Below are 24,114 nucleotides of genomic sequence, written 5' to 3' on the forward strand. Positions count from 1 at the left end.
CAGGGCGAGCCTTGAGCCTGACCGGTCGTACTGCGGGGTCAAGCTGTAGAGCAATGGGGGGGCCCGTATACTGTCCCAATTTCCCATCGAAAACCCCCGGAAATTCCTTGCATATGGCGTCCACATCCACTTGTAAGCTAGTGTGGTTCACCCCGGTGACGGCTAGCCCCAGTGGTCCAAACCATGCCAATCCCAGTAAGCTAATGTAGGGGCCCTTGACCACCAGCAAGTCCAGTTGCCGCGTCCGCCCTCGGTATTGCACCCTGAAGGTCCCCACCCCCATTGTGGGGACCTTACGTTTCTGGAAGTCCCGGAGGGTGAATGGGGCCGGCCTGAGTTTGGGACCCCCAGTTGGACACAGTTTCCTTAAGGTCCTTGCCGAGATTATGGATAGAGTTGAACCCGTGTCAAGCTCCATGCGGCATGGGGCCCCCTCTATCTGTACGTCAATATAAATTTTCTCTACATGGGGTGGGGCAACTGGTATACCTGGAAGTCCGTGAGCTCTGTCGAGTTGCCTTGGTGCGTTGGGCCCCGGGACCTGGGGCTCTTGGATTGGTCATCTGATGCCTGGCGTCGGGTGGGCCGAGCCCGACACACCCGGGCGATGTGTCCCAATTTTCTGCACTGCCTGCACTCTGCGTTGCGGAAACGGCAGGTCCTCCTCTCGTGACTTTCTCCACAGCTTGCGCAGTTCCCTCCTTCTCGTCGAGGCAGCTGTGGTGTGTGGGCTGCTTGAGTGCGCTGCTGTACTCGGTGCACCTCCTCCCTGTTGGATCCTGAGTCGTCGGTGAGGTCTTCGTGGTGGACCCTTGGTTGGGACGGCTGGCTCGGCCGTGCCTCTTGTGTCGACCTCTCGGCAGCTTCCGTTGCCAGGGCCTCCTCCAGAGCGACCTGGAACGTTAGATCCTTCTTAGCGTAGAGGCGTCGTTGCAGCTTCTCATCCTTCAGGCCACCGACGAGGCGGTCACGAAGCATGTTCTCCAGCTCTGAGAAGTTGCAGAACCGGGCGGCTTGGCGGAGAGAGGTCACAAACCCAGTTATGGTTTCCCCAGGGGCTTGCCACTTTGCGTAGAAGGCATTTCGACGAGCCACCACTGAGGGCTGTGGCGAAAAGTGCCCCTTCAGCCGTTCCATTATTGTTTTGTATGGAACAGTAGCGACGTCTTCAGGCGCAAGGAGAGCCCGGGCGATTTCAAACGTCTCCTCTCCGCAGACGCTGAAGAATATGGCCCTCTTCTTTGCGTCTTCTTCGTCGGTGACCCCTTTGGCTTCTAGGAGGAAGGTGAAACGGGAGGCATACGCTTCCCAGTCTCCAGATGCTGGGTTGAATGGCGAGAAGCTGTTGTCGGTTGCCATTCTGAGTTCCTTGTGTCCCGGAGCTGAAGCCTGGATACACGGTGCGAGGCAGCGGTGCGGCAGGTGGCGGTGCTGCGGTGCTGTGTGTGGCAGTCAGCTCAGCGGGATCCCATCCTCGTCGCCAGTGAAATATACTCAGAGTCGCAAAGTGATTTCATGCTCTTTATTCAGCTCATAGTGGTGAGGAGGAATGAATGAATGTCCCCTCAGTATCTGCTTTATATACATTATTTACACAATGGGCTGCACATGATTGGCTAATTCCAGAATTCTACTTTAAGCCAATCAGGTTGTGGATTCACTTCTATCTGGAGCATGATTGGGTAGTTACTGCCAGCCAATCATACTGCTGCATTGTTCTAGGACCAATCAGACTGCTGCATTCTGAAGCCTATTGTTCTAGGACCAATCAGACTGCTGCCTTTTGGATCCTATTGTTCTAGGACCAATCAGACTGCTGCAGTTTGGATCCTATTCAACTCAGTACATAACAATCAGGTATCCTGGCAGACAAGATTTCTGCTGTAGACCACCTCCTGTCATATATTTCTGCTGTAGACCACCTCCTTCTGTGATGTATGTATATGTTTTCGGGGCTGGTCTTGAGCTACAGGGTGGGAAATTTCAAAAGTCTGTGTAAGGGCTTGTGCACCATTCTTTGGGGTTCTCTCCTCCCTCCTGTGTGTGGGGAGTGGGAACCCTGTTGCAACAGTACTTTTCTATCGCAATAAATATCAGACTTACTAGCTGCTTTGCTTCTCAATATACTCTGGTTCTTATAACACCAGCCTTCATGTCATGTCTGCAGACATATTTTATAAGACGGAGTAGTTCTGCCAACAGGTCTGGTGCCTGAAGCCTATGTACCGCTTAATTGCCTAAGTAGTTTACAACGATAAGAACAATGACAAATGTAATTATAAATACAACACGAAGAAATTCCATCAAAACACTGAATGATCACCCACAAGTAAATTAAGCCCTCACTGAGGCATCAAAGGAGAATATTAAATATTTGAAGAGCCCCACCATCTTATAAAATCCCAGACCAGTTTCTGCAATGTATATCTTTCTAACACAAAGTACACAAGGAGGGAAAGCAATTTCCTCCCCCCCCCCCTGACAAAAATGCAAAAATTGTGCAATGTGCAGGTCCTGCGGGACTTTGAAGGGCCCACCCCTTCCCAACCGCATGGCAGTGCTCTGCCTGGATGAAAAACCCCCTCCAACTGCATGCCTGGAATGTGGCCAGGCGCTAGAAAGTCACATCCATTCTTCTGCCCCCTTTTGCCTCTCACCCAGCACTCTCATGTGGTCTACAAAATGTTCCCCATGAGGGAATTTGGCCCCCAAACTGAAAAATCAGCCCCTACCCCAGATTTAGGGATTTGCTCTCTTTCTTCTTTACCCAAAGCAGTACATCAGCTGCCCTCAAACCTCTCGCTTTGCCTGTGGGCAGAGAAACGCAGCTTCTTGTTCCTCCACTGTGATATGCACATGCAGATCCACACAGATCTCCACTCAGTGAGTGTTAAATTATCCACCACCACACACAATCCTGTTAATTTCACAGTCCTGGCTCTGAAGGGTCCCCCACCCACACCACCCAAGATTTGCAAAGCAGCTCCACACCCCTGCAAGCTCTCCCTCTTGCTGAGCTCTGGGCCTCTGGCACACAGACCTGGATGCACAAGCACAACATACGGTAAATAATACAAATGAATGTTGAATCCTCAGCACAAGGCACACAGACAGAAAAGTGATGTGTATCATTATCCCCCCCCCCTCACTCAAGCCCTTCTTCCCTGGTGGGGAGGGGGGCACTATTTTACGGATCACCTCAGGAAAGCCTAGCCCACCAGTCACGAAGCTCTGCGCTAGATAAACTCCAGGAATCTATACCATTTTCCAACTGCACTGAAGAGATGTGGTTGTCACACTCCACCTTGTGGCATAAAACACAGACTGCAGTCGCTACCAGACTGAAGAGCATGAGGAAAGCCTTGCTGCAGGATCAGGCCAGAGGCCCGTCTAGCCCAGCATCTTGTTCTCACAGTGGCCAACTAGGTGCCCCCCCTGGGAAGTAGGATCTGAGCAGGAGCGCTAGCCCCACTCATCTTCCCTAGCAACAGAGGCAGGCTAGCCAAATGGGAACTCCTTTAACCAGGGCTTGTTTCCTAGAAATAGGTGCTGGTGCCATGAAGTTGTTGCAGTAATTGCCACACCTTTAACACTGGGGGGGGGGGGCGACCTATAAAGTCTTAATCGGCTTAGGACCACACCTCAAGGACTGCCTCTTTCCATATGAACAACTCAGACCCTGAGATCATCCTCTGAATCTCTTTCTTCGTGTTCCTCCACAAGAGGTCCTGAGGATGGCAGCACGGGAACCAGCCTTTTCTGCGGTGGCTCCCCATTTGTGGAATACTCTCTCCAGGGACGCTTGCCTGGTGCCATCATTACATATTTTTATTTTTTTATTAAAATAATTCAACATTAATACATACATATTATGAATATACAAGCAAACATACATTTCATACAGTCCTTTAAAAATATTCATACATACCCACACTCAGTCCCATACATACATCCTTTTCCCACCCCCATCCACCACCCCTCACCCCACCCTTGTGTTAGACTTCCAATCTACTCAATTGCAATTTCTTTCCACTTCTATTACTTTCTTTCACACACTTTTAAACCTACTTTCTGCTTCTTTTTCTGTTACACATTGTTATCCATCTTATTTAGTACTTCAGTATTTATAATGGAACTTATTTATTCTAATAGGAGTTCTGATTTTTCAATATGATTTTGCAAATATCCTTTAAACACCTTCCAGTCCCTGTCTATCTTCTCTTTTGGGATCCTTCCGATTTCTCCCATTGTTTTGGATATAATGTAATACTCCAATAATTTGGCAAGCCACACTATTTTTGTCAGTATTATACCACTGAATCTCTTTCTTCATGTTCCTCCACCAGAGGTCCAGAGAATGGCAGCACGGGAACCAGCCTTTTCTGTGGTGGCTCCCCGTTTGTGGAATACTCTCTCCAGGGAGTCTTGCCATCATTACATATTTTCAGGTCACAGGCAAAAACACTTTGGCCTCTATCTGTGACCTATCTGTGGTATTAAGGTATTGTTTAAATGGGTTTTTGTTGTTTTGTTTTAATGTATGTGGTTTTTGTTTTTGTTTTTGTTTTTGTTTTTTTTTTGATTGTAGGTTGATTTGAGTTGCAATTAGCAAGAAAAAGCAACCAATAAATTTAACAAACAATTTCTCTGCCAGCTGGTTCAACCATTAGGCAGAATGAGGCAGGTTGTTTGGGACAGCAAATCACGTTATTGAATTCATTTTTGAAATTTTAGTGTCAGAAAGAGGGAATGGTACTTGTGGATAACATGGATCAGTGTTTTGAACGATGTGCCTTAACTGTTTTGGGAGATCCGCTCCACTTCCCAGTGAGGAGGAGTTGCGGCGGACCGCGTGGCCACCCACTGGGGGTGGGGAACTTTGTCTATTTTGGGAGGTGAAGGACCATGTGCTGCTCTGCCTCAGGCAGCAAAATGTTTGGGCTTAACTGTCTATCACCAGCATCAAGCTTTCTACACCCACCAAGTGTCTCTCCTGTGTCATCAAGTGCCTTCTTTACCAAGTTCCAAAATATTCCCACCACCTGCATTATTGAAATAAATCAGGACTTTACTGGGATAAAAACTGAGTGAACAAAGATGAACTAATCCACAGCATACGCCCCAGATGGAATCTACCTTGGATTCCATTTACATTTATTTTAGTTTTTTCTAACCTGTTCTATCTGATCCAAATCATGATGGGTTGGGAACAATTAAGCAGTTCAATAAAACATATTTCACTGCTCACCCTGATGAACCAGCTGAAGCAATATGTTTACCCCACAGATGTTAAGTTTTGCAAGATAAGCCCTTCCTTTGGAGATCATTTGTCAATTGAACAGTTAAAATGTTAAACCATGTTTGCCAGAAATCGATGGCCAGAAGAAATGCCTGAAATGTGCATTAATAATCCGTGCCCTGCATTCGGCAAAACCAGTTTTCAGAGAGCCACCATCTCTCAAGACCACAGTTAAATCACAGAGTGATACTTAGCGTTCTAAAAGCATGTCTTCTTCATTGTGATTCCCAGTGCTTTTTCAAAAGCTTCTTCTGCTCCAATCTTTAGGTGGTCATGGAAACACCAGGAAGTTTTTCATGCACAAAGAGACTCAAGGACAGGGCAAGGAAAACTCTGCTATCAATAACCCCATTACAGTGACATATGACATATGTGATGTGCAAGGACTCCAAGAAGAAACACTCATACCCAGGGCTGGGCCATTTTGCTGTGCAAAGTGAATAATATGGCGCGCACACCACCACAGTCCGTGTAGGGAAAGGCCTGCCAGTTGAATCTTATTTCAGTACTGGTGATGGGGCAACAGGCTGGTTTAGTGAGTGCAGTGCAGGCCGTATGACTCACATAGCTCTGTCCCCCAATACCTCACCAGCACTCCCCAGCATCTGCTGCCTGAGGCACAAGCCTCACTCTGCCTAATGGTAGGGCCGGCAATGCCTCAGAAACATAAAAAGTGTAAGCTGCTGTCAGGAGGAAAGGAAGAGTTATAGAATTTTAATAGCTTCCCCCTCAGATAAAAAGTGGCCCAAGACATTGCATGCTTTGCATGTATAAGTGGTAGCTATCCCACAATAAGGAACCATCCGAAAGCACCCTAAACTGGCTGTGTTTTCTGTGTTTTGGGGTGGGGAGCTCTACTCTATTGTTCTGTATCCTTCAGCACCCAACTACTTTTATTACAGCTTTAGTACAGTTTACAAACCTTCCAACCCAACAGTAAACCAGTCAAACGATCAATATCTGAGGATATCTAGAATATGGCTTAAATGCACAATATATATGCTGTTGGTGGTACTAGAACACGCACAGGCAAACTCAGCCCTCCAGATGTTTTTGGTCTACATCTCCCATCATCCCTAGCTAACAGGACCAGTGGTCAGGGATGATGGGAATTGTAGTCCCAAAACATCTGGAGGGCCGAGTTTGCTTATGCCTGTACTAGAACTACACTCCCCAGAGTAATTCTTTGTTCTTGGCAGTTGATAAAATTGCAAGCAGTGCTGAAGAGTGATCGATCCCTTTTAGGAGTTAACAAGTGCATAATGCACATGCCACTGATTCAACCATGTGTGCATAGTCTATCAGCACTCTCCTGAAATGCCCATCCATTACAGCTGATGGAAGAGCCTACAACCATGCCACAGTAAAAGCTTTTCAAAACTTTGGAACTGTTAAAACTTGAAATATTCAGGTGCCAGAAATCCTGACAAGATCAAGATTGAGACTTATCGGAAAGCAGATCCCACACGGCCCAGTTACTGAATTCTGCAGATCAATATATCTGATACTTTGGCCAAGACCCAGCTTAGATCCAACAAAACCTTTCCCCTTAATTTGCTGTAAAGCAGGTTTTCTAACCTGGTAGTCACCAGATGTTTTGAACTGCCCTAGCATGCCCATGTGATGCCAGAAAAGCACAGGATGGATAAAGAGGAAGAGGAAGAGGAAGAAGAAGAAGAAGACACCCATCTTCTTTCTGGGTTGCCCTAGCAACTGGGGGGCTTCCAACAAAAATCGTAAAACATGAAAAACCTCACATTGAAAACCTCCCTGTACAATGCTACCTTCAGATGTCTTCTAAAAGTTGTGTAATACTTTATTTCTTTGACATCTGGTGGGTGTTCCACAACCTAGGTGCCACTACCAATAAGGCCCTCTGTCTGGTTCCCTGTAACTATATTTCTCATGTGAGGGAACTGCCAGAAGGTGCTGGGAGCTGGACCTCAGTGTCCGGGCTAAACAATGGAGGGTAGAGATGCTCTTTCAGGTATACAGAGCTGAGGCTGTTTAGGCTTTAAAGGTCAGCACCAGCACTTTGAATTGTGATTGGAAACATCCTGGGAGCCAATGTAGATCCCTTAGGATCAGTGTTATATCTACCTTTTGTTGATCTTTATGTTATTATTTTTCCCCATCTTTATAATTCCAATTTTTAATAAATCCTTAAATATTCCTTAGTTCAAATTAACAACATTTTAAATCAAACCTGCTAATGAATTTAATATTTACAATAATTTTTCAAATAAATTATATACTTTCCCAAATTTTTTTTATTAAACATTGATTCTTCCTGTTCTAATTCTGCCTGTTAATTTTGCCATTTCTGCATAGTCCATTAATTTTATGTGCCATTCTTCCTTGGTTGGGACTGTACCTTTCATCTCTGGGCTAGCAGCATCCGGGCAGCTCTGGTTGCATACATGAACTCCCCCCCCCCCCCCCCCCGGTCCTTCGGTATCTGCACCTAATATTCCTAAAAGAAAAGATCCTAGTTTCTTTGGAAAAGTTACCGGTACCTGTAACATTATTTTCAACTCATCTTCCAGAAGTTTTTTTTACCTTACATGACCACCATCTATGGTAAAAGGTGCATACATTTAATTTTGATTTATAAATTTTAGCTATTTTACTAGGAGTTAAATACCATAGGCACATCATTTTCCTATAGTTTTGCTTTCAAACTCATTATCTGGCGATCACTCGAGTAAGATTGTCTTCCATGAACACAGTGGAGGACAGTTCTGGGGCCACGTGGGCACAATGGGGACATAGGTTTCCTGGCAGAAGTTTATCCCAGTGAGAGTTTGCCAAAAGTGCCTTCCTCTTAGCACGTTTTTTTCCTTTCGCCCTGAGTTCGAATGTCTTCAAAGTCCATGGTAAAAGCTGTTCTCCAATTGGAGCGCTGTAAATCTCAAGTCTACAATCCATAACCTCTCCCATGCAGAAACAGCACTCTTGCCTTGTTGGGATTCAACCTCAATTTGTACACTGCCATCCACCTGCCAACTGCCTCAGGACATCCAAACAGATGCTATTATCAGGTATTTCCTGCAATGCGATTCCAACGTAGCCAGATGTAATAGACCACAATGAAACATCCTAGAAGTTTACAAACAAGTATATACATACTATAGTATGATTTGGACCCTATAGTTTCCCTTCTGTTGATTCTTTACATTCATGTTTTGTTCCTTCCCAATCATTCTTATCATTCATTTTCTCTCCTTTTACTTCCTTTTTATAAAAGGAAGCTACCTTTTTCTCTTGACCTTTTTTTTTAAAAAAAATACCTTTTGTTACTGTTTATTTCTCTCTCCCTTTTTAGTTTATTTCCCTTCCCAGAGACAAATGTAGACATCTAAAGGTTAATTTCTCTAATGCCTTTTCTGTTTTAGTGATCATTCTTCTCTCATTCTTCTTCCTCTTATTGCATTCAATCCCACTGCAGCCTGGAATTCTGGATTGTAGAGACTCATTTTCTATAAACAATTTGTTCCAAAAACTTCATAGGTGCAGCCTTCCCCACCATTCCAGGTAAGGTAGTGGGATGCCTGCTCTCTACAGAGAGTAAACACCAGATGGCAGCATCCAACATGGAGAGATGACTTCACTTTTCCAGCTCAAGCAACCTTTTTATAGGATGCTGCAGTTCAGAAGGATGAAGAAGTAGGAAAGGAAATCCACACATTTACCTATTCCAGCTGCAGTTCCACCACTGCATCTCATTTTGCCCACACTCCTTTACTCATGCAAAATAAAAACACAACCTTGTGGACCCGTCACTTCATCACCTCCAGTGGATGTATATTAAGAATTAACTGGCTCAGCAATGATTCTCTGGCATTCAGACCATCTTATTACAAAAGAATTTCAGAAAGAGACTGGAAAGAGAAGTTGCTGAATTGCAACTTATTACCAAACTTAAAACCATGGAGAGACCTTGTCTGAATAGAGACATTGGATTCTTATCTCATTATACATGATAAAGCTATTTTTAGCAGTCATTAACAGTTGTCAACAGGTTTACCATACCTATCAGCCAATCACCCATTCCCACCATCCTTCTGGTAATACCCCTCCCCACCCTCTCACTATATATATAAGGGTCTGGTGACTTCTGTTTCAGTGTATCTGAAGCAGTGTGCATGCACACGAAAGCTCATACTAATAACAAACTTAGTTGGTCTCTAAGGCAGTGTTTCCCAACCGGTGTTCCGCGGCACACTAGTGTGCCGCGAGATGTTGCCTGGTGTGCCGCGAGCGAGTCCAAAAAAGGTTGGGAAACACTGGTTTCTCTTTCAAAAAGGAAATGTGGGTTAAAGCGGCGACGCCGCCTCCCACTCACTTTCCTGCTCTGGCTTCCCTAACAGTTTTCCGAGTTGCGTCACTGGATCCAGCCCCCTTTTCCACATGTGACACGGGGCTGGAGGGAGGGAAAGAGGGCTTTACGTCACGCACAAAGGCAGCCTCCTAGAAGCGCTCTGGGCCGGCGCCGTTTCGCTGAAGGCGCCGGAGGACCCCCACCCTCAGCTCCTTCAGAAAGGAAGCCCCGCCCCTCGGCTCCCTACGCCGCCAGGCAGCTCAGCTGACTGACGAGGATGTTCTGCGGCGGCGGCCGCTGCACAACCACCGCAGTTGCTGGCAGCGTCCGCAGCGCAATAAGTAACAGCGCCTGGTGCTGCCAACTCTTTCTCTCTCTCTCCCGCCACGCCCCCAAGCTCTCGCGCGCCCCGCGTCAACATCGCCGCACGCAGCTTCCCGAGCTCGAGGCCAGCCGCTGCACGCATGCGCCGGCTCGTCATCGGCTCCGGTTGTTGCCTTTCTCCGCCGAGGTCGGTGGACCCCGAGCCTAGGCTTCCTTCCCACACCCCGCTTTCCGAAGACCGCACACCAGTTGGGCCAGTACATATTCCCCTCCCGTGACTGGAGCGGAATAGCCCTTTCTCTTCTTCCCCAACCCTTGTCGTTGGAGGAGTCCCTCAGTCCCTCGCTTTGCTGCCTCCTCCCCCCCCCCCACCCCCAAAGCTTGGAGGTTCCCCGGCAAGGGGGAGGAAAAAAAATTGAAAGTTACACTTTCGTGCGTCCCTCCCGGCGTGACGCTGCGCGCTGACGTCACGGGGCTGTAATGGTGGTGTGCCTCGAGATTTTTTTTCATCAAACAAGTGTGCCTTTGCCCAAAAAAGGTTGGGAAACACTGCTCTAAGGTGCTTCTGGATGGAATTTTGTTTGTTTGTTTGTTTGTTTGTTTGTTTGTTTGTTTGTTTAGACTTTTCACTGTTACACTGTAAAAGAAAACATGCACTTAGGGTGTTCCTGCTGGAATATGTGTTTGGTACCCTATCCTCCTGCCTTCCTGGTCACGACTGTCAGCAGCCTGCAGTACAAGTCTATCTGCAATCTTCTTTGCTTCCCAGCCATCCCTTCTATTTCCAGTGCTTAGGTGTTGCTCATCAAGACTGGCCCTACCATGAGGCAGAGTGAGGTAGCTGCCCAAGGCAGCAAATACTGAGACATTTGAGTGGAGAGAGCTCTCTCTGTGTGTGTGCTATACAACCTATTCTGCACCCACTAAACCAGGCCACTGTCCTCATGGTGAGATGGATGTTGAAATGAAATTTAGTGGCCTGCTGAACTTTTGTATGTGGAATGGGACTGGAAGGAGGCATCATCTTGTCCTTTAGGCTGCAAAATCCCTTGGGCCAGCTCATGTAGCCAAAACAGCACAACCCATGTATAAAACTAGCAGGCTTGGGAGGAGGTGTCCCAAAGCTTGTAAAAGTACATTAGTCATAGAGGGGACCCTAACTGCCAGGAGCCAAAAGAGCTGAATGAGGATAGAACTCAGCCCATAAAATACTATTGGCAGGTGGGCAGGGCTTGAAATGGAATATGGAGGCAGGGCATGGCTGATTAACTGGAGTGCTCGACTGCAACCTTTTGTTACAGGTCCCGCTTTTTGTTTCTGTTTTGTATTTTATACCAGCAAACAGGTTTCTTCTAAAGACTCAAGGCAATCTGCACTGCTTTGTGGAATAGCTCAGTGACAGCATTTGGTTGCATGCAGAAGGTGTCAGACTCAGTCCTTTACATCTCAGGTAGGGCTGGGAATGTCCCCTGCCTGAAACCCAAGACAGCCACTGTCAGTCACACAGGGCAACATTGAGCTGGATGGAGCAACAGTCTGACAGATCTGAGAGAATGCCAAAGGGGTGGGGAGGGCTGGCATTCTTGCCTTCAGAAACCATTGCATCACCTCACTGATAAAATGGTGGTGGTCTTAACTAGTTGATCAATGGTCACTGCAGCCTGCCCTACAAGAAGCAGTAAAGGATAAATGCAATGGCTTTCTGGGCTCATCTCTTGGTTCTGGCGGTTTGTTTCCCAGTGCTGGTGTCATTTCTGATCCTACTCGTCTGTTCTTGTTTGAGGCTGCCTGGCTCCAGATTAGCTTCATCTCCTGGGCTCACACCAGAATTCTGGTTCTAATTTATCTTACTTGGCTGCCATTCATCATGTGCTCCAGTATCCTAAATCACTTTAATTTCTTACCTGGTTCTGATGCGTCAGTCTGGCACCGAGTTCCAACTCCTTTCCCCCCAGCCCATCCAACTGACTTGGCTCTGTTTCCCCCATCTTGGACCCAGCCAACCCCTGGGTTCCAGCAGTGCCCTTGGCATCTGCTGCAGTTCTGGCTTTGCACCTGACTTGAGCCAAGCCACAAACCTCTGATGGTGACAAGCTGCTAAAACTCACACACCATGAAAAGAACAGAAACCACAGCTGTCAGCTCCTGTGACAAATTATAAATAGCTCTTTGGCAATTAAGCAATGGGAGATGCTGACAAATGGTGTCTCTCAACTCCTGGCTACACACACACACACACACACAGAGAGAGAGAGAGAGAGAGAGAGAGAGAGAGAGAGAGAGAGAGAGAAGATGAGGCACAAGCCATTTACATCCTTGCATATTGGGGAAGGATGTTAGCTCAATGGCAGAGTACCTGTTTACCTGTTTTGCATGCTGAAGGTCCCATGTTCAACCCATGTTCAGCCCATGGCACCTCTAGGCAAGGCTGGGAATATCTCACTTCCTGAAACACTGGACAGGTGCTGGACAGGTGATGAGCTAGATGGACCAATGTCTGGCTAGTATGAAATACCTCTCTGTTGTTGCTGCTGTTCTTGTTGTTTAGCCATTTAGTCGTGTCCGACTCTGCGTGACCCCCTGGACCAGAGCACGCCAGGCACTCCTGTCTTCCACTGCCTCCCGCAGTTTGGTCAAACTCATGCTGGTAGCTTCAAGAACACGGTCCCACCACCTCGTCCTCTGTCGTCCCCTTCTCCTTGTGCCCTCCATCTTTCCCAACATCAGGGTCTTTTCCAGGGATTTCTTTATTGCATGGGTAGGCAAACTAAGGCCTGGGGACTGGATCTGGCCCAATCGCCTTCTCAATCCGGCCCACAGATGGTCTGGGAATCAGCGTGTTTTTACATGACTAGAATGTGTCCTTTTATTTAAAATGCATCTCTGGGTCATTTGTGGTGCATAGGAATTTGTTCATTCCCCCCCCCCAAAAAAAATATAGTCCAGCCCCCCACAAGGTCTGAGGGACAGTGGACCAGCCCCCTGCTGAAAAAGTTTGCTGGCCCCTGTTTATTGGATTGGAGGTAGGGATGCTTAGCTTGTGGAAGAGGTGGCCCTACATCATACGCAGACTGAATTTAGGGGCAGGATTAATGCCTTCATGAAGCATGGAGCTACATTCCTGGAATGTGGAAGTATTTTGGCACTAGCCAAATGTTGACCCAGGGTATGCTCTGAAGGGAAATGTTGGTCCAGTTCTAGGTGCCATATTTTACAAAGGACATTCATAATAGGACATTCATAGTGCCACTGTATTCCGCTCTGGTCAGACCTCACCTGGAGTACTGTGTCCAGTTCTGGGCACCCCAGTTCAAGAAGGACACTGACAAACTGGAACGTGTCCAGAGGAGGGCAACCAAAATGGTCAAAGGCCTGGAAATGATGCCTTATGAGGAACGGCTAAGGGAGCTGGGCATGTTTAGCCTGGAGAAGAGGAGGTTAAGGGGTGATATGATAGCCATGTTCAAATATATAAAAGGATGTCATATAGAGGAGGGAGAAAGGTTGTTTTCTGCTGCTCCAGAGAAGCGGACACAGAGCAATGGATCCAAACTACAAGAAAGAAGATTCCACCTAAACATTAGGAAGAACTTCCTGACAGTAAGAGCTGTTTGACAGTGGAATTTGCTGCCAAGGAGTGTGGTGGAGTCTCCGTCTTTGGAGGTCTTTAAGCAGAGGCTTGACAACCATATGTCAGGAGTGCTCTGATGGTGTTTCCTGCTTGGCAGGGGGTTGGACTTGATGGCCCTTGTGGTCTATTCCAACTCTATGATTCTATGATTCTATGAAATGGGAGCATGTCCCTGGGAGGGCAACCAGGGTGGGGAGTGTTGTTGGAAACCAAAGTGCTGTGAGGAACAGTTAGAAGAGCCAGATGCGTTTAACTTGCAGACCCGAAGGTTAAAGGGAGATGTGATGAGAGCAGCCTTCAGATCTCTTAAGGGCTACAATGCAGAAGATGGAGGAAGCTTGTTCTCTGTTGCTCCAAAGGACCAGACGACCAGCAGCACAGGAGATGGCAGACTTTCCTTCACTGGAGAAGCACACAACCATTTAAACAATGCAATAAAACACATCAATGAGACAGCCATCAAATGCAACTTATAAAAAGAGAATTCATGGGAAATATGAAATTATCTCAAGTAGAATGAATTCAGTTCTTAACCCGAGGTACCACTGTAGATAAGTACAATGGCATGAATGCCTGAATATCAGATACTGAGGGAATTATAGAGTACCTTATGTACAATTATTGCCCTCTGGAGTTATTATTTCACCACTGCTATTGTTACATGCCATCCCAGTCTCTGCCATGGTAGCAAGAATCCAGGCGTTCCAGGCGTTCGTTGTGTTTCCAGTGTGAATATGGAGCATGGTGGTGGTTGTAATATTTTTAGATATATGGTTTATTTTACATCTATATACACCTAAAGTCTTCCATGGAGGGAGTGCAGAACCTGATACCCAAGTGTCTCTTATAACAGCTTCAGTAAGCTTGGGGCCAATGCAATAGTCATGGTTCCCAGTCTCTCAATGCAGTCTCTTCCTGCCAGAGCCAATAAGCTTCTGGCCTTTTCTTCTTTCTTTTCTTTATAAATATTTTTCATTAAATTTTACATAACAAGTTTCAATTTAAACATATCATACACTTCAATTTTGCCATTTCAGCATAGTCCATCATCTTCATCAGCTACTCCACTCTGGTTGGAACTTTCTCTTCTTTCCATCTCTGGGCCAGCATTATTCTCGCTGCTGTCATCACATACATAAAAAGTTCTTTTCTGCTCTCTTGGAATCTCTGTACCTAAAATGCCTAATAAAAAAGCCTCTGGTTTTTCCACAAATGTTATTTTAAACATTTTCTTCAATTCGTAATATATCATTTCCCAGAATGCTTTAGTTATTTTGCACGTCCACCACATATGGTAGAACATGCCTTCTTTCTCTTTACATTTCCAACAAACATTAGAAGCAGTTCTGTACATCTTTGCTAATTTTACTGGTGTTAAATACCATCTATACATCATTTTCATATAGTTTTCCTTCCACGTACAGCACGCTGTAAAGTTTAAGTCTTCCATAATTTTTTCCAAAACAGAAATTGAATATTATGCCCGATATCATGCCCATTCTATCATTACTGATTTGACTTCTTCTTCGTCCTTTGTATGCCATTCTAGCAACAATTTACACATTCTAGATAATAACTTCTCATTATTTTCCAATAATTCCTTTTCAAACCTTGAAAATTCTGTACTAAATCCTTTTTTCTTATCTGCTTTAAACATGTCAATTACTTGATGATACTGCAACCAATCTCTGACTGGTCTTCCATGCTTTTTAATTTCAATTGTTGTTCTCTTTTCTACTTTCTTGCTCCTAGCAAACCCCTGCTTTAAGAAATGCCCCCCTATCCATCTGCTATCCCAAGCCTAGTTTTTTAGAGGCATATTTCCCCCATGGACACAGCCTACTCCCTCCTCATCACCTCAACAACCCCTCTTTGATATCAACACCTTTGGGACCATGGGTAGGCAAACTAAGGCCAGGGGGCCGGATCTGGCCCAATCGCCTTCTAAATCCGGCCCGCGGACGGTCCGGGAATCAGCATGTTTTTACATGAGTAGAATGTGTGCTTTTATTTAAAATGCATCTCTGGGTTATTTGTGGGACATAGGAATTCGTTCATATTCCCCCCCTCCCAAAATATAGTCCAGCCCTCCACAAGGTCTGAGGGACAGTGGATCGGCCCCCTGCTGAAAAAGTCTGGGACCATCAACACCTTTTGTCATTTTAATGCCTCTATTCAAGGTGAGCCCTAGCTCATTTTTTCAGAGCCTAGGAACTTCCCTACAATACTCCAAATATTAACTAGATCAATGTGCATAGAGGGGGGTGGGGGGAACTGCCCCTCTTAAATGATGGGGGGGAAACTGACCAAAAATAACAAAACCTGCCACCTAAAATAAATCCTGGCTAAGCCCATGGACAGATCCTGACATTCATTCATTTCTTGGGGGGGGGGGTCTTACCCTCCACCAAACTTACAGCACTATACTCCCACTAGGAAGAAAGTGAACAGCCAACATGCCCGATTATCTTGCATGATATGATCAGAAATGACCATGGCAGAAGTGACCATACCATGTATCAAGCAGGTATTTAATTAAACACATGTTTTACTCTTCTTGGTATATAGCCGATGAAATATACTCGGAGTCGAGAGTGGATTTCATGCTCTTTATTCAGCTCATAGTGGTGAGGAGGAATGGAAGTTCCCCCAGAATGTCTGCTTTATATACATTATTTACACAATGGGCCCCACGTGATTGGCTGATTCCGGGATTCTCCTGTAGGCCAATTAGGTTGCGGATTCACTTCCACCTGGAGCTGGATTGGGTGGCTCCTGTGGACCAATCAGACTGCTACATTCTGGATCCTATTGTTCTAGGACCAATCAGACTGTTGCATTCTGAATCCTATTGTTCTAGGACCAATCAGACTGCTGCATTTTGGATCCTATTCAACTCAGTACATAACAGCCGACTAAGGAAATAACGCCAGCCAGTCAGTCAACAATAGTGAGCATAAGGCCATTTCCTGTGTTCCTGTGATATAAGTGACTCCCTGCTGTCCTCAGCAGAACGGCCAGGAGACAAGATTCTTAAAGGATAAAATTATCCACTTGCTCTTTGGCTCTTGGTGCAGGGAAGCAGGAATGCAGCATAAAAACACAAAATATGGGAAGGGGGGAGTAGACATAACAAAACATAATAAGTACTGGTTTTTTGGGGGGTGGAACCAGCTCGCATGAGCTCAAAGTGACCCTCATCTCAGCATTAAAAGGTTATAAACTTCTCTGTTCTATAAGCCATTGATCACAGCTGACATGTCCAGAGAGCAAAATTCTATTCTGGTCTTGTCCTAATTCTATTAAACACTGCAGCAAGGTACCAGTGGCGGGGGAGGGAAGAGCTCAGGCAATTGCCAGCCGAGACACAGAGATAAGCTCTCAACAACTCTGACAGCTTCTCCTGACAGTTTCGCCTTGCCTTTTCCTTACTCTTAACACTGAAATCAGAACAGCTTCTGTTGATCTTTCTTCTTTTCCAGTATTACTTCTTTCCAAATTCCTGCATGGCATTCTATTACCAGCACTGGAACACAAATTAAACCGTGATGAATGAAATCCTAAATCTTGGCACTCAAAGATGTTTATTGGGAAAATACGTTAAATTGGATAGGTGCAGTTGATCAATGTAGGGTCTCTTGCGAGAAGGCTGCTTACAAAATATCACTGGATGCTCATGTTGGAGAAACTGGCTTTATAACACTTCAGACCAACGCAGAGGGATGAGATCTGCATCTAAAACCTCATGCACAGCTTTCTATCATCCACCAATACAAGCAAGAGGCGCTATCAGAGTTCACTATGGCAAATGGCTCCTTATCACAAACAAAAGCAGCATGGCCTAGAACAGCAGTGAGGAGAGATTTTGAGCCCGGGGCCACATTATTTACACAAATAATGTAAATAATTTTCAAGCTGCACTGGCTCCCGGTGGAGTACAGGGTCAGATTTAAGGTGCTGCTTTTGACCTTTAAAGCCCTTCACGGCCTAGGACCCTCGTACCTACGGGACCGCCTCTCCCGGTATGTCCCACGGAGAGCCTCAAGGTCCATAAATAGCAACACCCTAGAGGTCCCGGGCCCTAAGGAAGTTAGATTGGCTTCAACCAGAGCCAGGGCCTTTTCAGCTCTGGTTCATGAGACCAGGGCCCTGCAGGATCTGATTTCTTTCCGCAGGGCCTGGAAGACAGAGTTGTTCCGCCTGGCCTTTGGCTTGGAGCCAATTTGATTCCCTCCCCCTCTTTCCTTTTTCTTTTCCTTCTCCTCCTGCGAGGAGGCTACATTTTAATATTTTAATGTTTCAATATTTTAATTTTGTATTTTAATTTTGTTTTTAAGTTGTAATCATTCAATTTGTTTTTATTATTGCTTGTAAGCCGCTCTGAGCCCGACTTTGGCTGGTGTGTGTGTGTGTGTGTGTGTGTGTATATATATATATATATATATATATATATATATATATATATATATTATTATTATTATTATTATTATTATTAATGTGCAGTGCTCAACATTCGGAGGGCCACATGCCAGCGATCAAGGGCAAGGCCAGCCTAGAAGCAATATTTGATTGAAGCGGAGGGTGTGGCTTGCCTTTCTCCCGTATTATCCATTTCCCAGTCACACATCAGAGGCTTCTGCACACCACACATACATATCTCTCCACTCAGGCAAGCAAGCAGCACGTTTCGAGAGCACATTCTAGCCAGCCATAAACAAACAAGGAGGACATAGAGGAGAACCGGTGATGGGTGTGGTGCCAGGGAGAATCCCAAGGGCCAAACGGAGATCCCTGGATAACAGATCCCTTGTGCCTGAGGTTTCTCACCCCTGGCCTAGGAAACATCACTGGGATGAAGTAATTAAGCTCCCAACATGATGGCCTCCTTTCTTCTACCTCTTGTAGACAAAAGGTGGGGGGGTACCCAGCCCACAAATCAAATGTTGGCCTCCTCGGATTGTCTAGTTCCTGAGCAAAGTAGCTCACTCTACAGTGAGCATCATTACATGCGCACATCACATACCACTGATTTCCCTCCATTACGCAACCTATACTGGGCTCCAGCACCATAATAAGGCAAGCTCTCTACACATCCATAAATTTGTGATTATAATTATTTTTAAATGCTCATCAAAACTTACCAGCATTTTGCAGCAAATTTCTTATAAAATACACGTTTTCTATGAAAGTTTCCCCAATCTAGACCTTTTTACAATTTCCCTATGCACACTTCATTAGTATTTTTGTACAACTATGTGACTAGAGAGCGGTATTCAGAAAAGTGAAAATTTCAAAGAACTGCTGTGTTGCAGTTCATGTATTGATTTGGAAGGTAGATAAGTTCACCTTTAAAGGCAAACCAATTCAAATTTCTCCCCCATCTTTAGGAAGAAGCACTTCTGTTTATTTTTCCTTAACCTTCCAATATTCAGCTTCATTGGACGACCTCACTGGAGTCCAGAGGAGGAAAATCATTTCTCTCTCTTTCTCCACATACCGTATCATGTTCCTCTGAACTAAAAAGGAATACAGATCATTTGTAAGATTAACTCAAGATTTTCTTAACACCCTTTTACTGTTTCCTGCTCAAGGAACCTGTGCAGAAGGAAATAGAATCTCAGATCTGTGATAGTGTTGGAAGGGACCATGACAATCGTCTAGTCCAACCGTTTGCAATGCATGAATCTCTCACCCAGTGTGAGGCCAAACCCACAACCCTGAGATTAAGGACCGCTATACAGCTGAAAAATAAAACATTTTGTGCAACATGCAAATATACAAACTAGCTGGCGATGGTGAGCTATGGCAAATTCAATATATTTTTGAAAACATTTTTTTTTAAAAGCATCTTCACATCATGAAATGTGCGTGTACTATGTGTGTAGATTCAACCTAAGAGTCTGATGCTCTAGCAACTGAGCTATCCCTCAACCTGTCCGGACACCCAACCCTGTGGGAAGAGCAAAGAGTTAGTGGAGTGTTTTTGGGACAGTGCAGGGGGGGAAATCACTCTGCTATGTATGGGTGCTAAATGTTTTCTTGTTATATGTCTGAATTCTTTCAGACCCAATCCCTTCAGGAGGAAATGCACACATACATGTGCACACGCGCACACACCAAAAATTCCGGGAGGGCACCTACAATATCCAAATCGCCCATTCTAAACATTTGGCACAGTGCATAGCTGGAACATCTACTGACTGACATCAATGAAAGCCCAGGTCTGTGGTTTTGTTCTGCCCAGGTGTAGAGGGACAGCCAGCCAGTTCTGCAAATGATCCCTACAAATTAGCCTTTGGGTAGCCTGGAGTTTTTGGCAATGGGTAGCCTGAGCTGGAAACCATTCTCCCTGCTGCCATCTCTGTACGTGAGCAACAGATGGCTAAATTCTGAGGCAAATGCCTTCTGTTCTTGTCCAGTAATTTTTTATAGCTTTAAATGTCACTGGAAGCAGGGACTGGGTTCTCCTTTTCCGCAACATAAGTACTTATGTAGATAAAACAGCACCAACTATGCACAAGAGGGAGACATTGGCAGGCAGAGGGGCATCCTGAGGTTTTATGTTGCACAACAAAACCCTTGGGAGGGGGTTAAACTGGGGTGACCCAAATGTCCTGGATCTCCCCAGAACTGGAATCATTACTGTTATAAGAATTCTAAGGTGTCATAAATAAAATGAATGTTCCATTGTGCCCCAGGTAACTACGCATAGGTATTGAAGCTATTTTGACTCTTAATGAGACCAACCATTTGCAGAAATACCTTAGAGAAACCTCTCCCAATAGCTCCTTTCACTTACAAATCCTTCAAATCCTGGGCCCGCAAATTAAGATTTGGTGTCTCCTCACATCCTAGCAATGGGTAGAGAAACTGTGTTGCAACAGGAAAATAAAGATCTGCCTTGCTTTGGGCTCCATGCATTCTTCTCTGCCGATAATGGACAGGGGACTGAATCCCTTAATGGGTTCTAAAAGCCAACCCCAATTTTTTCGTATAACAATTACTAAGACTTGAGTTTTTGAAAGCATTGGTTATACATGGTGGTACATGGCACCTGTTACCTGTAGCTAAGTCATTTATCCATGACTTGAGGCCCCCCTGCACTCATCTTTTGAAGAGCAGGGTGTTTACACCCGTCATGGCTGTCTCTGTATGTTGTTTTTTAATTCCAGTGCTGATGTGTCCTTGGAGAGGGGTCAACCAGTTAGATCTGAGTTGTCTCTCAATGCCTTTCAGAAGGGTATGACTCTTCACTAAGGAGGGATAACACACAAGGCGGCACTATGATCAGTGGTGTTGGGCCTGGGGTATCCAGTGTCATGGGGAAATAGCAGTCTTCTGAAAGCCTGCTAGGCCCAAGATCTAGATCTATGTCTCCCAGCCCGTTGAGTCCCTACTGTGAGTTAGAACTCCTTGGGGCCCCACATTCAAGCGAAACTAACCCCCAACCCACGAGGACTCTTCCTGGGGTTGTCCAACTCCCAATCTCCTCCCATTCCTTCTCAACATCTGACCATCCTCCACATGACGTTTTCAGGAGCAACGCCCAGTGACCATGTAATGCTGGATGACTGTTGGAAAGTTGGAAAACCTATGAGAAATGTAATACGTAGAATATTCAGAAGAGAGCACTGCTGAATGGCTGAAATACTGAACAGGAGCATGCCAGGCTGCAACATTATCTTTCTAGCCCCACTTGTGTCATTCTAACCTAGATATAGTGCAAATGGCTTTTAAAAATAAAAACCAGAAGCATTTACCTGGCCCAAGCTTAGCAAGTTTCAAGAATATTACTGATATAATCAAACCACATGGTACATTAGAAGAACTTGTAGGGCAGACTTGCAGCTGAAGCAGCCTGTGCTAAGCAAGGACAAGAGGTCTTTTTACCCTGCAGTAATAAGCTACAGTAGTAACTGTGAAGTAATAGCTCCTTCCAGGAGGTGAGGTAGACACTAGAACTAAGCAGAATTAAAGATGACTGTCTGGCTTGCTTGTACGTTCTTTTAAGAAATGAACACTGATACCAACAGTGATGGAGAATCAGAGTTACCTTGTCAGATCTGACACAGAGGGAATGAATCACCAGAATGTTTTATGAGCCCAGAAGCAAAGAAACAGGCAGTGGGAGCCAGCAGCTCAAAGTAGACAGCCAGTTTCACACTCAAGTGTTAAATATTTCACGCTCAGTCTGGGTCAAGGACTGGAAAGACCTATTTCAGTGCAAGTACAGTCACGTTTTCACACTGGCTTCCGGCAAATTAACACAGAGCACAGTTGCCTGTGCTTGAGAACACATCCTCCACAGTCCATTTGTGTAGATGAGGGTGAGGATCCCTTTTTCTGGCGATCCTAAGGAAATACTGGGTTTTTATGAGCACCCCAACTCTGGCAACCCAGCAGCTTCAGCTGAGAAAAAGAATGACCTAGCTGCGTTTTAAGCCAGTGATTGTGTACACAGCCACCACCAGACTCTTCTCTGCCTTGCATCCCTCTCTCTTGTTTCTCCCACAAGCAATTTTTAATGATAAATAAAGAACTCAAGCCAGAATATTATGTCTTCAAAGTCTCTGTGCTGGACCACTTGCCCCAGCAGAAAAAAACCTCTGAAGGCTCATTTCTCATTTTCCAAAAAGGATTCATTTTTCTTTAGGAGCAGCGACATTCTCTTCCAGAAACAGTAGCAGCATCTGCTTCCTGATTAATGCAGTGGCTCAGCGGCCAGGCAGAGGCTATGCCAGCAGGCAGTAATAGCAAACTACCACTTGGGGGCACAGGTGAGATGCTGCAGTAACATTTACATTTCCAAGAAAAGCACCTGCATGCTTATTCTAAGTCCTCAAGGTGACTCTCAAGAACTCGAGTTCTAATTACTATACATATTTATAAGCAAGTTACAGATTCAGGCTTAGATGCCTGTTCATTCTATTACTTACTTTGCAATCTAGCAGAATAAACAGGATCAGATCAAGTAATTATCATTGTGGTTCAAGGCGGTGTCACACATTTTGCTTTCTGCCAGCATGATCCTTCTCACCCGTGGGTTGTCACCACGAACCCCAGGCATTTTCTCAGCGGCAGCAGCATAACAAGACCCTTTCATCAATTAAAAGCAAATGGCCTGGGCTGCCAAGTCTTAGCCAGAGAGCAGCACCAGGGATGTCACGAATTAGACATCTCTCCCAGCCAGCCCTCTTTGGGTGACATCAAGACAGAACCCAGGGGATTTGTAGCTAGTCAAGCCAAATTGCCTTTCAGTGTAATAGATTTGCATAGAGACAGCATAAAGATCACAGGACAGTCCACTGTGCGCAAACAGAGTGTTCCGCTTTCTGAAGCCTTGCAATATCTCTTTAGAAAAATTGTGCAGAGGTTAAAACACATGCAGGAGGTTCCATTGACCCCAAGAATGAGAAAGACGCAACAAAGAAAAGCCAGGAAGGGAATCACACTATATGAGCTACAATTCTCAGTCTGCAGGAATTTTGCTTGCTAATGAAGCTCCTCCTCTACAAAAAGGCGTGTAAAAATGGCATCACCCATTCCAAATACTGTGCCAGTCTTAATGAAATAATTGAGCCTCACCTCTAAAATGATATTGTAGCACTGGAAAAGGTTCGGAAAAGGGCAACTAATGTTTGAAAGAACACTTCCCTGAGGTAAATGAAAGGAGAGGACATTGCAGAGGTGCACACAATCATGGAGAAAGTGGATGGGGAAACATTTTTCTCCCTCTTATATAATATTAGAGCATCATAGGGGTGATCCTATGAATCTGAATGTTGGAAGATTCATGACAGGCAGAAGGAATCCTCCACATAGTTTAAATACGGAATTCTCTCCCACAAGACATGGCAATGGATAGCAGTATTCTTCATGAATTTGTCCAATACACTTTTAAAGAGATCTATAGCTACTAGTCATAACAACTATATGCTCCCTCCAGAATCAGAGGCACCATGTCATGCTGGAGTGGGGGCAGCTTGAAGCATCAATAGAGGGCTATACTGAGACACATCTAGCTGGCCACTGTGGAGAACAGGATGCTGGAGACATAGAATTGAAGAGTTGAAAGCAAATTGCTCTTAGGGGGAGTTCCAGAGGCACCTAACTAACTGAAAGCACTTTTGCAAGAAGGAAACCAAGGTGCCAGGATCGCTCTGGCCCAAGAATGTTGCATTTTCCTCCTCTGATTCAGAGGACTCCAGCCCTAAAGCAAATACAGCCTCCCCCACTTCACTGAAGTCAACAGCTGCTAAAGCAGGCTTCTCTTAGCAAAAGCAGAGCTAACAACTGAAATAGAGCTAAAGCTTACTTCTTTGTGGTATTAGACTGAGACTGTGGAAGCAACATCTGAGCCCTGTATGAAGTTGTCCAGGGTATCCTTGCCTCTGCTTGGGTGAGACCACCCAACCTCACCTCTTCTTTCCATCTTCTGATCCTAGAGAGAATTGAAGCTGGTGTCTCAGCTTCAGGAATAGGGTGAACAAAAGGGAACTTGATTCAGATAAGATGGAAACCCTGGGGAAAGATGGAGGA

Source organism: Podarcis muralis, chromosome Z (genome assembly GCF_964188315.1).
Source record: "Podarcis muralis chromosome Z, rPodMur119.hap1.1, whole genome shotgun sequence".
NCBI lineage: Eukaryota > Metazoa > Chordata > Lepidosauria > Squamata > Lacertidae > Podarcis > Podarcis muralis.